We start from the raw sequence: 16,126 nt of genomic DNA, 5'->3' as shown, positions 1-16,126 counted from the left end.
CCAGCCCCTGGTAAACAAGAGAGACAAGACGGGGACGTGAGCGGAGTGGGAAAGCAGTTGGGTGTTGGCATGAGGTCAGTCTCTTGTACAAAACAGCACCCTTCATTTACACTGTGTCATGCTTTCTGATATATCATATCTTATGATGGATAAGACAAAGGTAGCACTTTTTTGACAGACTGAACAAAGCTTATGCAAGAGTAGGTCTTTTTACAAAAAAATTCTCTTTCAGGACCCTTCTGAAAAATACCTAACTGTCCTGGATATTCTCTGTTTTACATGTAAATGTTCAGTGCGTAATCCTGAAACAGATCTTCACTTCTGAGCAATAATTCTTTGAAGACTAAGTAGAAATACAGTCTTTGTCTTGCAAAGAATTTTTCTATCCTTTTCCAAAAGGAGTGATAAGCTTCTCACCTTCATAAAGACAGAGAGGGAGAAGGGGAGAGGCAGAGCTGGCATCTGCAGTTCATGTATCTGAATTAGGTTCCATTATTTATTTTATATAACCAAAGAATCTTGAAATCTGCTTCTGAGAAAGGAGAAATGGAGCAGGCTGCGGAGAATGGAAGCATCACTATTTCATTCCAAGGAAAATAAGGGAAGAAAAATAGAGTCCCGCCAACAGAAAAACAGTGCTCTGTGTCCTCTGTCACCTCCCATGCCATCCCCCCAACTACAGTGGAGTCCCTAAGGGAAACAAAAGTAACCAGAAGGCACAGAAAAAAATTCACGTTTTCAAAGCCTGTTCTCAGCTGAAGCTATTTACATTCTCTCTTTATCTTGTCAGTTCTAAGCCCTGAGGATCTTCCTGTCCTTTTCATTTCAACGTGTGTGGGTGAATTGTAGCATCCTTTCTGCTGTCCTCCATCTTCTTTAAGGTCTTCTCTTGGTTTGGTGGTGAGATGCACATAGATTTGCTGTTTGGCAAAACACAGCATCACAATTCCATACTCAGCTCTAAATCTTACGGTTTTGTTTGCATAGATGAGTGGGCTGCTACCAGAAGAATCTGGATTGGCAGCTCTGAAGGCTTTAATCCTATTTTCATCCACAGAGCAAAAATAAGGCAGCAGCAGTGTGACTGGGATGAATGCTGTGCTGGCTAACACCGGGGGCTGAACTGGGAAATTCCAGAGCTTAAAGGCATGACCCCCTTTATAACCTGAGCTGAAGGTCGGAGGTCTGTAAGAGACCTGTAGGCTCTAAGGGACTGGACATGCAGAGGGAGAGCTAGATCACAGACTGGCTGCTCAGTTACAGGAGTTCCCTCTGAAAATTAACTCTTTCCAAGTGTCTGGGATTTACAACATCGTGAATCCTGTGTGAATCACTACCTAAGTAATGACAGTCATCTTACTGGCCATATCAAACTGTGATTCAGTCCTAAACTAGAGGAAAAACAATCCTTAGGTCAAGTTAGTCTTAGATTTACTGCAGATGCTACTGGCATATTCACTGGGGTTGTTTTACAGTATTGATTCTTTGTGGTTACAAGGTTAGTTTTGCCCCGGCTGTCCCAGATCTCAAGCTTCTGTCCATCTCCAGGCCTTGGATGAACTTGGATGAACTGGTCCTCCTTCTCCCACGCCCTGGCTGGAGTCCCCTGTGCAACAACAGAGTCATCCTGCAACAGGTCTAGCTCATAGCTCCATAGAAATATAGAGCTGGAAGAGTTGTAGAAGGTCATTGCCTTGTCTCATCCAAGATTACTAGTATGCAAATCATTCCTGACTGAAATTTGTCCAGATCTCTCCTTGAAGCTTTTGAGTGATGGAAGATTCCACAGATGGGAGACTCCCAGGCAGCCTATGTGACCGCACTGCTTTCCTATTTTAAAAGTATTTTCTGATGAACAGCCTGTATGCTTTTTTTGCTGCAGGTTAAGGTACCGCAGGGCCTTTTGCTGATTTTCTATAAAACCACTATCTGACCCACACGTTTCCATCCTGTTTTTTGTGCTGCTAGTCGTTCAACAGTGTAAAATCTTGCACACACACTTCTCTAACCTGTTCCTTCCCCAGACCATTTCCAGCCTAAGGTCAATCTGAATCCTGACCCTGTCCTACACTGTACGTGCAGTCCCTTGCAGCTCAGTGCTAGCAAATTTAATAAGCGTAATCTCTCTTCCCTTATCCAATCTGTGGTGAAAAGGCTGGATAGAAGCAAACCAAGGTCAAGACATGCAGAACAGTTTTGGAAAAACAGGCAAATAACTGAAGGCAGGTCACATGATTCTCAAAGCTAATACTTTTTGTTTTTTCCAGTAAGTACCAGGATGTCTTTATCCGGAAAATCCTTGTTTGAATTAAAGCTATTTATTAATAATAATATTCTCACTAGCTGTCATACCACTTGGAGTTACAGTTCACTATTATTAAATTATTGCACAGGACAGCATGGCTGAACTCATAGCCTGGGTCAGCCCTTGGGCCAGTTCCATCCAGGTGGCTTACCTCTCCCTGAAGTGTGCTGCGTCTCTGTGGGAGGCATTGCACTGGCTCCAGGTCGGCTGCGCCAGCCAGGCATCCTTCACCAGCCAGGACTGGGACAGCTCATGGCAGCAGCTCTCCGATTGGCAGAGGCAGTGGCAGAAAACACAGGGTCTTCCTGGGAATGTGGGAAACATTCCATGGTGTAAATCTTGGCAGAGTTCAGCACCGCGATGTCAAGTCTGGTCTGGATGGGAGATTCCACTTTGAGGAGCTCTGGCACGTAAGTTTCACAGCCATAGCTGATGCCTGCTCATTCAGAGAATAAATAAAGCTGGATTTAAGAATTAGTAAATTTATGAGGTGGTGGTTTGTTTGTTTGTTTTCCTGGGTGCTGATGTCATTCACCCAGGCCTTAAGAAAGGTATCTGAAATAACTGCTAGCAGAAAACCACAGGTAGGTGTGCGGTTTCCTCCTTTGCCCATCTCTTCCTACTCCCAGCTTGAAGTGGGGGTGGAACATGCAGCTGGCGAGCTGTTACAAAACAGGGATCAGGCCTCCTTGTTTCTCCTCTACCTGGCTCATTAGTTCACTCTGTGACTATAAGCAAATGCCTTATGAGTCCTGAGCCACAGTAGTAAAACAGGGATAAAAATCCATCCAGCCCTCAATGAATTACTTGAGAGACTGGGGGACCGTCAGTAGTCTGGCTGCTTTTACAGTCTCCTGAGGAGTTCAGGACCATCCCACAGGACTGACAGCTCAACGAAACACAGACCTTGTCCCCAGCCTGTGGCCAAGGGTTTCGTCAGTCCTAAAAGCAACACTGGCCACCGGGCCCTTCTTCAGCTGGTAGGAAGAAAAAGATGCCAGCGACGCACATCTCAGCCCAGATATGTATGAGTTGTTGTGCTTATCATTACCATTGTTCATTTGCTGCAAAGCAGGTGTTAGCTCAGAAAAACCATAAAAGCTGCATTCTGGATTGTTTGTTCCTCGTTAAAATGATCTGGGCCCCTGTGGGCATGTGTTGTCTTAATATTCTGGTGCTGAGAAGTGCGGCATTTTCATAATGAAAGCTGTTGCAGGAAAGCAATTCCGACCTCAGATAAAAGGAGAAGATTACACTTGCCACTCGAGTTATGGTATTAGAACAACTGATTTTATTTGTTTTCATTTCATTTTCCCTGTCAGCTGCTGCTGAACCTCTGTGCAACATTCTTCAGAGATGTTAATTGTATTTTGTGTGTCTGGATCCCCCTAAGAAATGACAAATGTTTTCACTCACAAATTAGATGTCTCTTTTCATTTAAACACCAACAAGGAAAGCCAGTTTAAGAATGGTGGAGCCGTTGCTCCAGCAAAGACCCTGATGTGTGATAGAAGCTGACAGATAGATTTAGGGACATAGAGCAACAAACTCCGTGATGGGAATGTAGATCTGTAAGATACTCATTCAGTTTTTCCCTCATCTAGTTCACAAGTGAGAAAAAAGGGCCACATCTATGCAGTGGGACACAGTAATAAAGTAATTTCATTCAGTTTTCAGGAATACGGTCACCTAATTTATGTCCAGCATTGAGGCAGACACAGCAACCTTCAGACAAAGTTCCTGGGGACACCTGTAGATGCTTTGCCTGAAGAAAGTCTGGAAGGCTTTTTCTAAGTCTTGAATGAATGAGAAGTAGGAAAGAACTGGTAAATAATATGCAATGAGATGGGGAGAATATTGAGTACATGTGTCTGTGCAAAGTGGGATGTAGGGAATATATCGTTGGGACTCTGAACAGCTGAGCTGCTGAATGGAAAGGGAGGGTGACCAGAACAGACCCTGCTTTTCTGGCAGAGGCACCTAGCAAAATTCACGCGATGTTACCAGAGTCACGCTGGAGTTGCACCGAAGCATAGCCATTTAGCTCTGGGAACTCAAGCCCAGGCTTGAGACTGACAGCAACACAAACAGGTGTTTCCAGAACAGCTCCTTTCCCCACGCTAGTTACTGGGACTTGCCGACGGCTGCAACACAGCTGCTCAGCAGGTGTTAATGATTCTGTCAATCACTCTGGAGAAGAAAAGACACCGGCACAGCATACTTCCCTCTTTCAGGCAGCTTTCCTCTCCTACCTTCTGATTCTGCATGGCTAGATTGCGTGTGGAAAAAGAGCATACAACACCAGGGAGGCAGTGGAATATCTTCCCCTCCTTTGCAGGTCAGTGTCTAACACTTTTTTTTCAGAGCTGGAGTTCTCGTGTGTGTTTAGGGTCTCAGTTTTTGTGTGATTTTTGGCTCGCGGCTCTCAGGTTTTCTGGGCTAGTTTTGTTGTGCTCCAAGCAGAGGCGGCTGTGCAGCATTCAGGCAGCAGACACTTTCTGACCAGCCTTGTGCTGCCATGTGCGAAGCGCGACAGGCCTTGACCAGAGTCAGCCACTGTGTTCATCAGCAAATGCTTGAAGGTGACTGCAAATGCATGTCCTAGCCACATTTTTCTTGCCTTGATCCTCAAGAGTGATGAAGTCATCCTGTAGTTACTGGAGCAGGAGTGCCAGCTGCTGTGGATCCCGTTGGACTGTGGCCTGACCTACCCATTGTGGAACAGACCGTCTTATCTGCATGCTGGGCCAAAGCAAGTTCCCAGCTTCACACGCCTTTGCCTTTACCTGTCATACTACCTGTGGCTCCAATGACTTCTCAAACGGGAAGTTCAAAGGAATTTAAAGCAACCTGGGTCCCCCTTTTGACTTGTGCCACATGTAACATAGACCCTTATGGAGAACGATGGCCCGTTAACGTGGAAATTAGCTAGCCACCGGGCACTCTGTGCTGGGATCAGCCAGGAGGCTGAGGGGACGGCGGCTGCCACGCCATCAAGTCTTTCTGTGGCAGCTGTGAGTTCAGCCCCATTAAATGAGAGGGTTGCTAATATCTCCCCTATTTATTTTCTAATGTCATCGGGCAACAGGTGGAGCTGCAGGAAAGCTAATTCCCAGGGGAGATGGCCCTGGCTGCCGGCATCCCTCGAGGCATGCCTCCTCAAGCACTGAAAGCACACAGCATCTGCAGCACAGCCTATGGACTTTAAACCGGGTTCTGGCAATTTTGCCTATGCTAAGTAGCATCTGCCTCCCTAAGCAGTCCTACTGCAGTCAGCAGAGTAAGTTCGTACCTGAGTGAGGAAGTCAGGCTGGTCCTCAAGAGCTGTGAGTTAAAAGTCTAGCAAGCAAGCTGATTTCCATAAAACCAGAAATGAGTCAGAGAGGGGAGAACCATATTTGAGTGCAAATGCAAGCAATTACCTCAAATCCATTACTGCAATGGCTAGAAAGACTTTTTTTTTTAATTATCATTACTGAAATGCATTAGTGATATCTTTTTTTAAAAATGCAAATGTACACAGCACAATCCCATCTATCTGCTAGAGCATGAAGTAACCCCACTTCAGTGGTACGTGCAGAGTCATCTGTGGAGGCTCTTAACCACAGACACAGAACAGTACAGAGGAATATGAATGAAGGCATTACTAGGGAGCACTTGAGAAAGTCAGCTGTGATTCGGGACCAACACAAATATTTGCTCAAACTGATAGCCGAACTTTCAAAACAATTTCTAGGAACACCTGCCTGGCACTACCAGCCTTCCTGGCCTTGACCTGTGCTGATGTCCCTCTTGCCCAGAGGACTGCTCTTCTCTCTTCTCCTTCCACAACAGGCCCTTGGGAGGATGCCTGGCTCAGGTGTGGGACTCGCAGGTCCCGTCATCGGGTACGGCAGCTAATCTTGCTGCATTTGCAACTACAGGGTTAAAATAGATGGTCAATGAATTCAAACTCTTTTCTATGAAAAATGTGATGACAGTGAAAATGTTTGGGTTCATTCAAGCTGGGAGATTGTGGAGAACTCCCTGATTGTCAGTGGAGTGGGTTGATTCTTAGTTTGCTTTTCTCTCCATCTTCTTTCTTCCCTTCAAACAAGAAAGAGACAACAAAAGAGGATAACCCTCAATTACAAACTATAACAGTTGTTTTGGCTGGGTTCAAAGTGTGCAGATCAACATTTTGGAACCCTGTTACTGACCTACAAGGTGGACGGTGCAACCCCGTGCCCTGCAAACCACTTTCACATCTCCCTTGTATTTCTTTGAGGGGAATTGTAGCATCAAGCTGAGATAACAGTATGCAGCATTACCTGTATGAAACCAACCTTAGACACACACAGGAGGTTCTCAAGTATAGTTCAGAGATGATCAGTCCCCTGAGGGAGACACCCTGCCCTGGTGTAAAGAAGATCAACTAACCATGTAACTCAACCTGGTAAGAGTAATTACAGCCATTCACGTTTTCCCAGTGCTGGCAGAGCCTAGGACATCCAGGAAAAATGTTCTTTTGGTGTGCTGGGGAAAGTATCCATGCCTCCTAGGTTCTGAGCGTTGCTTCTTCTTCAGTTATAAATGTGGGACCTAAACTTTGCCTTCCTTGACAAATATTTGCATTTGTAGGGTTTTGCTGGTGTGGCTGGTGGCACAGGGGCATCGAGCTGTGCTCTCGAAGCTCTGTAGCCCCGCTGCGGTTCTGGAGGAACTGCCCTATTCCTGGCATAATTTGGTAGGAAAATGCCCGGAAAAGCATAGCGTTACCAACAGGTGCATCTTCCCTGGCAGTGCCTTGTTCACGCAGAAACGCTGAATGGCTCTTCTGGCAAAGTCTGTGTACAAGTATAGTTTTATTCACACCAGTAGCTCTGCTAGTAGCTGAGCTGTTAGTGTGATGAAAAGGCAATGCCGCGTGACAGTTGGCTTGTTTGAAAATACAGGGGTTTGCTTCATTACACAGGTAAGGTGGAAACACAGGCCAGCCTCTGCCTCTGAGTACACTCATGGCTCTCACCGAAGGCAAAGTAGAAAGAAATAGGCAGCAGGAGGGTGGGACGGGCCATTTAATCCTCTGTGCAGTGTTTTCCCCGGCAGGCAGGTGGTGGATTCACCGTGTTTGGTGCTCGTAGACGTACCCCTGTGCGTACATGTGTGTGTCATTTATACCTTCCTTCAGGGGCCTCAGTGGGTCTGAATCTGGCCCGCAGGTGATACGGAAGGCATTGTCTGCTGGAGAAAGATGTATCATATTTTATACTTGTTGTTTTGGATTCAATGAGGTGACAAATATAAGCCTGTTTTTTATTACTGTGTGGCTGCTGTATTTCTCACAACTGCTTATCGAGGGTTGTCTGACAAAGACAGAAAATCCTGGGTTGTGCGTTTCTGTTATTTATATGCAAGGCCACTCTCTGTAATCCTTTCAGAGAGATGACTGATGCCCTCTGCCCTGCCAGCTCAGCCTGGCACTCATTTGTCTGCACAGGGTGCTTCCATCCCCCAAAACGGTGTGGGATGAGGGTGCTTTCAGCTGGGATGCTTCCCATGTCTTGCAAGCCCTTGATTCAACGGCACTTCAAACCATGTGCCAAATTTTAAGCATACAAGCAGCCCCACCAGTCTGTGGTTCAGTTCATGGACATGGCTGCTTCCACTGAACCCACGTTGTGGACGAGGAGAAGACCTGCGGGCAGCTGTGGTGGGTGGCCCCGTGCAAAGTCAGCCTGTGCTGATGCTGTTGTTCAAGCACTGCTTGGACCCTCTGGCTGTAGGTGCAGAGGGCATCCTGAGCCCAACCCCTGCTACCACCAAGGTGGGCTTAAAGTCACAGCACCGTGATGCTTTGGTGATGGAAAGTTGGGGATGCAGTTCTGGAAGGATCCAACAGCAGGAAGGGGAGGTGCCATTCCTTGCCTGTGGGAGCTTTGCCAGGATGTTTCCACTGAATTTGGGCTCATCTCTGGACTTGGGAAATGGGGGCTGGTTTCTGTGATGGGCCCAGAGCTGGTGGCTGGGGCACTGCCTCGGTGGCTGGATGTCCTCTGTTGTCCTCTTTCTGATCTACCTTTGTGAGAGGCATCTTCCACTCCTGGCATGTTTTCTGTGTGGGAGTGGGAGAGCTAGCAGGAGGGAGTAGTTGCCTGCCTGAGCTTCCCCAGCAGAAAGCTTCTGAATGGACATGAAACACTGCCTTGAGCCTCTGGCTGGCGATGGCTGCCCTGCACTGTTTAAGTGCCATAAGGAGGCAGTGCCGGGTGAGGGAACTGCGTCTGCTCGTTGCATGCACCACAGCCCCTCAGAAAAAAAAGTGGTGACACTGGCTTTGAGAGGAGAGCCCTGTGTGGTGGGTCTGGGAGGATTTCATGGGTCAGCCTGTGGACTGCTGCCAAAGCAGGGAACGCTGGGGTGAAACAACCAGAGAAGGATGCAGTTCATTTCAGCTCAGGATGGACATCAGTTACTGACACAGTCCATTAGTGGAGCTGTTTATTATGCCAACTTAACGGTGTTTTCTGAAAGAAAAGGGTAAAAATAATCAATATGCCCAGTTCATTTTAAAACAATAAATAACCACAAGTCTTTCTCCTGCCTCATTTAAAGTATCGCTCTCGGCTGGGATAGCAAAAGGTGCTGTGCTGGGTTGTTTGGTCAGCAGAATCAGGCGCTACAGCTCGCTCTGAACTCTTTTCCTGCCTCCAGGAAAGAGATCCTGCTTCTCAAAGGTGATGCACAGAGCAGCTGCAATACCATTCTTTGACCCGGGCTTTCACATCCATCGTTACTTCTTGCTGCAAACTGCTTTTTCTCCTGCAGCCATTTTAGCATAGCAGGTCCTAGCACTCACTGCCCCAGTCCACAGCCATGGAAATTATTTCCTCTATTCATTATGTCTAAAAGAAGGCTCTGAACCAGAAACTCCAGTGCTTGGTACAAGGACTGTGAAGGCAATAAGAAGACAAAAATGTCTCCTAGTGAGCCTTGCCTCAAAGCTTGGATTGTTTTTTGCTTTGCCGTGCCCTGAGATGCCGTGGTCAGAGGCATGGGCAGGAGCCACAGCAAGCCCAGACCCCCAGATGAGAGGCTACCCAGTGCGTGCATAAAGTGTGCATGCAGTCTGGAAGAGATCAAGGAGCATTTCTTTAGTATACTCTCATGTAGCACGGTATAGGAAACATGATGACATGTATAAAACATGGGGGTATTTCTTTTTGCTGTGCTTTAAGAGCATAATTTTACCACTGTCGGCTTTCACCCAGTTTTCTCATGAGTCTTCTGTAGTTCTTGAAAATTCATGGGATTGGTTGGGAAATGGTATGATTAACAAGAATACACTAAAGATGTTTTCTTTTTTTCTTTTTAAGACCTGTTAGGTTTCTAGGTCTGTTGTATCTTATTGCAAACAGAAGGAGAAGAAATGTCCATAAAATAAAAAGAAAGCTGAAGATCTAGGTGGTGGGCCTTTAAGACACTGTAATACTGTAAATATTGCAGAAATTATGATGAGCTCATAGCAGTTTGTGAGAAAAATCTGTCTACTTAAAATACAGCCTCTCAAAGATTGGGACCATAATTTAGTCTTGTGTGTGGAGAAATATGCTCTAAGTGCTTAACAAATTATAAAAGTAATAATAACAATTAATAATAGATGAAACCTGAAGAAAGATAAATCACTGCATTAGAGAACCCAGCAAAAATCTTTTTTTTTCTTGTCAAGGATCCCATGCTGACAACTGGCACCTACTATGGCAGCGTATGCTGGAAAAATGCTCTGAGATAGGGCTTGGTTACAGAGATTTACAAGCTGGATGATGGGAATCTGGCCCGCAGCATGACAGCCTCATCAATCAGTGACGAACCTTGCTTGGCACAGCTCGCTGAGCCGTGAAGCAAGTGCCGTCTTTGTGGGGGTAGAGCATGGCCTGGGTGCATGGTGATGGTGTGTCTGGACCTGGGGTGGATGGAGAAAGATGTGTGGGAAGGGTTTTGGAGAGACTGGCATTACAAAGAGGGGTCTGCGATAAACCAGGGCTGTCAATCATGGAAATGACCATGATCTGATCACCAGATCTGCACAGGTAACTGAACAGAGAAATGTTTTCCCGACATGGTCTATGGGAAAATGAATGGGCCCCCTGTGGACTTGCCAGCAGCTTTAGGTGAGGCTCTGCACACCTACATCCTCCGTCTGGCTCTGGCTGATGGCTTGTCTCCCAGAGTGGACAAGCAGACACCATCCTGCATGGTCATGTTAAGGCACATTTGTCCTCAGAGTGAGTTTGCCAGCCACGTGGGAGCCCACAGTGGGTTGCACGAATAACGCAGATCACTCCCCTGCTTGGGGCTTGACCTCTCGGTTTGCTGATCCCAGAGGGAGTAAACATGTAGTGCAGATGCTGAGCAGAGAGGGCATGTCTTGTCGTTGCCAGCAAAGCAGAAGTGCCAGCTAAATGGCTAGAAAGTCTGCTCAGGGCACACCTGGAAGAAGAAAAAGCCACAGGTCTGTGGAACTTTAGACATATGCTAGCATTTCCCTTTCCACTTTTAGCATCCTTTTAGAAACACACTTCTGCTGGGTTGTTCACTCTGAACTGAACAGATCTACACATTGGAGTTTGATTTTTAGTTTTAGAAAGGTTCTTTTTGCTATTTTAAATACGTAAAGGAGACATAAAATAATAATCAATTGCATTTTTTTACTATGTGAAGTCCTTTTTCCATTGCCAAAATGATGAAAATTGGCCTGAGTGTAAAATGAGCCTCAGTCCTAAATTGTAAATTGTTGTTCTTCTCTTAACCTCTGTCATCTTCTCTGAGTATGAGATCTTGAGAACTGGCTCCATCCTCCTTCAGTGTTTGGAAACTGCTCAGCACTTGTGGCAGGCAGCTGTAAAAATAAGCAAGTACAGCACGACGGGTTACAGCTTGGCCTTTGAATGGGTTTGAAGAGACAGTGGACACAATGCCCAGCTCAGGGGCGTATCGTTCATGTCTTTCAAGCAGACAGAACTTTTAATGAGAAATTATCAATGCAAAAGGTATTGCAGAAGATTTCTAAGCTGGCTAGTGATGCAGGGAGATTTCCTTACTTCTCTCTTGTTTCTTGATGAAATTCTCATATTTGTTTTCCTGCTGGAAAGTTTTACATAATGCTTTCCTCACTTCCTCGATGCAGTCCTTATGCTTTCATAAGGGCTTTCATAAAGACCTTTCAGCTACATAGGAAAAAAAGGTCTGTATTTCCACTGCTCTTCTACCACAGCTAGACAGAAAGCTTTTTTGCCTCAGTTTTTGATGGTGTTTGCATGTAACAAGGCATTTAAATCCCAGTTTAATCTTTCTTTTCTTCTTTTTTTTTTTTTTTAATGGAAGTGGAAACCTTTCCTATACTTTTGTTTCCACTTCATCTTTTCCTTTTCTTTACCCAGGAAGGTTTCTTTACCATCCCTCCCCTTGGGCTGAGGTTTCCATTAGGATCTACTCCAGGCTCCACTCACTCTGGTTTTCTGCTCACAGCTTCAGAGACTGTAGCACAAGGTGATGAAACCAGTAAAGAAGGAATATCAGGTACCTATCACTATTATTAGCAGTTACTACAGTTTCCCAGGATGATGAAATACAGCTCTTGGCAGAGCAAGGGCATCCAGGAGACCATGTCTCTGGTAAGTCCACTTTGACCAAGCTTTGCACAGACACAGGGCAAAATGGCAGTAATTGTTCCTGAATGAAAAAAAAATAAAAAATCTCAGTTTATACTGTGTGGTACAGCACAGAGAGGGGTGGCATGATGAAGCAGGTATGATCAGTGTGGTTTCAGCATGGCAGGAAGGAGGGACTCCCCTGTGGAAGGACATTTCTCCTTCTGAGCTGAAATCTGGAGCAGAACTGGCCTGTAATGGACCAGAACAGAATATCAGTGACATAAAAGTTATCTGGATTCAAAATTGCATCACACTTGATGAGAGCATCTGTCTGTACCTACCATTGCTGTGCTCCCCATGGTCCCAGTTACTCAGGGATTTTAATGCAACCTCTTTTTATCAGCTCTTAACTGTACTTGAAGGAAGAGAGAGAAGGGAAAAAATTTAGTCCATTTCCATAGCTATATCTCCTTTTGCATAATCCGAATGATAATCTGACACCAAAGTTTCTGTAGTCAGTTGTTCCTCAGAAGGGATGAAGCAAGAAAAATTTCTTGATGTTTCCAATTACAAATGTAACAATGTCCACAGAACAGAAAGCAATATCTGTCTGTAACGCAGACAGGTTGGAACAGAAGATGTAGAAGAAGAACAGAAACAAGAGCACAACACACATGTACAGAGATGCTTCTGACATCTATTCCCCAACAACCCTCTGTCATTATTTCCTGGAAAACTCAATTGGCTTGTTTGGGGATGAAAAAAGGAAAAAACTCAAAACCCAGAAACAAAGAACCATGTGGCTGAAGAAGGGGAATGTTCTTCCCTCCCATGATCTCCAAGGGTTTTGGAAAGCTGATCCCTTTCACACAGCTGGACATCCTTGTGGGATCTAGCAACACATAACTCCTAATGACAGGTAGCAGATGGCATTTGTTCATTTTATCAGAATGTTGATATTGTTAGTTTTGTCAGCTCTTGGACCTGACTCCCATGTCAGTTACATTAGCAAAGTCAGGCTGTTGCTCTGCATCTTCTCTGGGGCTGCCAAGGACAGAATATGGTTCACTTTGGGCAGTCAGGTCATGTAACATCTTTCTTGTTTCTCTGATTGCAGGAAGCAATTGCCCACGTCTGGAGGGAATACGATTGGTGTGGTAAAATTGGTGCCATGCGGAATCACAGAACAGTTGGGGTTGGAAGGGACCTCTGGAGATCATCTAGTCCAACCCCCTGCTAAAGCAGGTTCTCCTAGAGCAGGTTGCAGAAAGTCACGTCCAGGTGGGGTTTGAATGTCTCCAGAGAAGGAGACTCCACAGCCTCTCTGGGCAGCCTGTGCCAGTGCTCTGTCACCCTCATGGTAAAGAAGTTCTTCCTCATATTCAGAAGGAACTTCTTGTGCTGCAGTTTGTGCCCATTGGCTCTTGTCACTGGGCACCACTGAAAAGAGCCTGGTCTCGTCCTCTTGACACTCGCCCTTAAGATATTTATAGACATTGATAAGATCCCCTCTCAGTCTTCTCTCCTCCAGGCTAAGCAGACCCAGCTCTCTCTGCCTTCCCTCATCAGGGAGATGCTCCAGTCCCCTCATCATCTTCACAGCCCTCCGCTGGACCCTCTCCAGTAGTTCCCTGTCCCTCTTGAACTGGGGAGCCCAGCACTGGACACAGCAGTCCAGATGTGGCCTCACCAGGGCAGCACGGAGAGGGAGGATCACCTCCCTCGACCTGCTGGCCACGTTCCTCCGAATGCACCCCAGGGTCCCGTTGGCCACCTTGGCCACACGGGCACACTGCTGGCCCATGGGCAACTTGCTGCCCACCGGCACTCCCAGGTCCTTGTCCACAGAGCTGCCTTCCAGCAGGTCAGCCCCAGCCTGTGCTGGTGCCTGGGGTTGTCCCTCCCCAGGTGCAGGAGTCACCTAACCCACACTGCCTGACCTTACCGATGGGGACGTTATGGGGGACAGGGTCAGAAGTCTTGCTGAGGTCAAAGGAGACAACATTCACCACTTTTTCCACATTCTGTAAACTTCCTTCTGCTGTTTGAGTTTAGCCAGAAGCTCCTTGCTCATCCACTCAGGCCTCTTGCTTACTTTGCCTGATTTCTTACTCATAGGGATGCCCTGATCTTGAGCTTGGAAGGAAGGATGCTTGAATATTAGCTAGCTCTCTTGGACCCCCATACCTTTTAGCCCTAACCCATGGGATTCAAGAAGCTTGTAGGTTCATTTTTTTGGTCACCTGTGGCATTTTTGGGCTTCTGTTTTAAAAACAAAATCAGCAACCTGTTCCTCTCTACTAATTTAGTCTTATCTTAAATGTGTTCCTGCTTCCTGAAGGCTTTTGTAATCAGGCCTCACAGGCTGTTTGACTTATCAGATGCAGTTGTAGATGATAAGGTGATGACTTATAGGAGCGATTAGTCCAGCCAGCGGAGCCACTGGACACAGCATGGTTTTTCCAGAGTGGTTTATGGAGAAATGTTATCTATTTAGACATCGGTCTTTCCTGAGCTTGTTTTAACATTTTTTTTTAATCTCTCCCCGCCTCCCCTAAAGTCCCCGATCCTGGTGTCTCTCCATGGGGGGCTGTCCCTACCTGTCCTGAGAGTGTTAGTGCTGTATGTCTGTCCAGGGCAAGGGCAACACAGGGGGCTGTCTGTTAACACTGTGAAGCATTCTCTGCTCCACTTCTTCTCTGAGACGCCTGAGATAACCTCAATATAGCACCAAGTGTCACAGAGCTGAGTGTCAGAGAACATCAGGCACTTCACAGAGCTCATTCCCAGGAGCTGCTGGCTAGGCAGCTCTGTGCACTGGCAGCCTGGGTACAGCCTTGGTACTTGATAAATTGGGTGATGCCTTGAGAGCTGGCTCCAAGAAATAAACCACACATGCACAGATATGTCTGGCTCAAAGGAAGGGAGGCTAGAGTGACTATCAGCCAACCTGATATGTTGTCTGTTTTGGACTTCTTGGGGTAGATAAAGGCTCTGACATGATGTAAATCAATTCCCTTTCCTCTGCCTGATTTGGTCCTGCTTGGTTTTTCTTCCTGCCTCCATTAAAACTCTACATGGCATTGCCAAGTGGCAAGATTTACATCCCAACCTGGGTCCACCTTCAGCAGCAGCCGTGTAAGGTGGCTTGTCCTGTAGTGGCTGGAAATGCAAAGGAAGGGCACCGCTTAGTTTACTTCAAGTTTATTCCTGTTTTGAAGATTTTTCTAGCTTGTTTCCTGAAGGATGGGGAATTTCATGCAGTTTCATCGTTTTTCATCATCTCACAGGGATCTGCTTGTGGCTTATTGGCTCTGTCCTTGCAGCCAGGTGGGGTGGGTGAATCAAGCCAATGACGCTGTTGTAACAGTTAAAAAAGCAGTTTTATTGACTTTGTTGCTTATTTTCGTTTGAGAACTGCTCTGAACCAGGTTGACAAAACAAAGGTAATCTGTATTTCTAGCAGGAAGGCTTGCTGGGATAATTGCAGCTCTGTGTGTATGCTGACCAGCCCCTTTCACTGCATATGCAACTTTCAAATGTGTGGAGTGACAGCTTCTTTGGGCTCTAGCCAAAAGACTGGGATGCATTTCCCCACCACATTTTAGTTAAGTGGAAAAGAACAGCCTTCCCTGCACATAGTGTGTCTTGAAGCCTGTCTTGCAGGAGCTATAAAAGCCAGGGTCTGGGGTCTGTCTCCGCATGGGTGTTTCAAATACTGACCTGGAATATGCATAAAGCTACGCCAGAGCCCCAGCAGTGGCTGTCAGGTTGTATTCAGGCAGGCTGTGGGTGCCAGGGCACAGTCTCGGACACGTGGGTTTGGCAGCAAGAAAGGGGCTGCTTAGCCACAGGGTTCACGGGAGACCCTGACCTGTTTGTTTCTGCTCAGGTGGAGGTCATGCATCATCTAACTTGGTTAAAATTCTATTTACTGCAAGTGAGGCAAGTACAGCCTAAATACTCTGATCTCTAAGGATGGTGTTTCAGCTCCAGAATGTAGCCTTGGTTAAAATGCATTGACTTCTGGGCTGGTAGGCTGCTGCTGGGAACGAGTTTGTTTCAGGCTTTGTCAGGTACTGACACAAGCACAATGCAGCCACATTGTGCAGTGCTGGAAAACCAGGGAGGATTAATGGGAAGTGAAAGTGATTCAGCCCTAGGGCCTGAGAAATTCTCCTCTAATGCC

Source organism: Falco naumanni, chromosome 12, assembly GCF_017639655.2.
Source record: "Falco naumanni isolate bFalNau1 chromosome 12, bFalNau1.pat, whole genome shotgun sequence".
NCBI lineage: Eukaryota > Metazoa > Chordata > Aves > Falconiformes > Falconidae > Falco > Falco naumanni.
Note: the sequence above shows the minus strand (reverse complement) of the source record.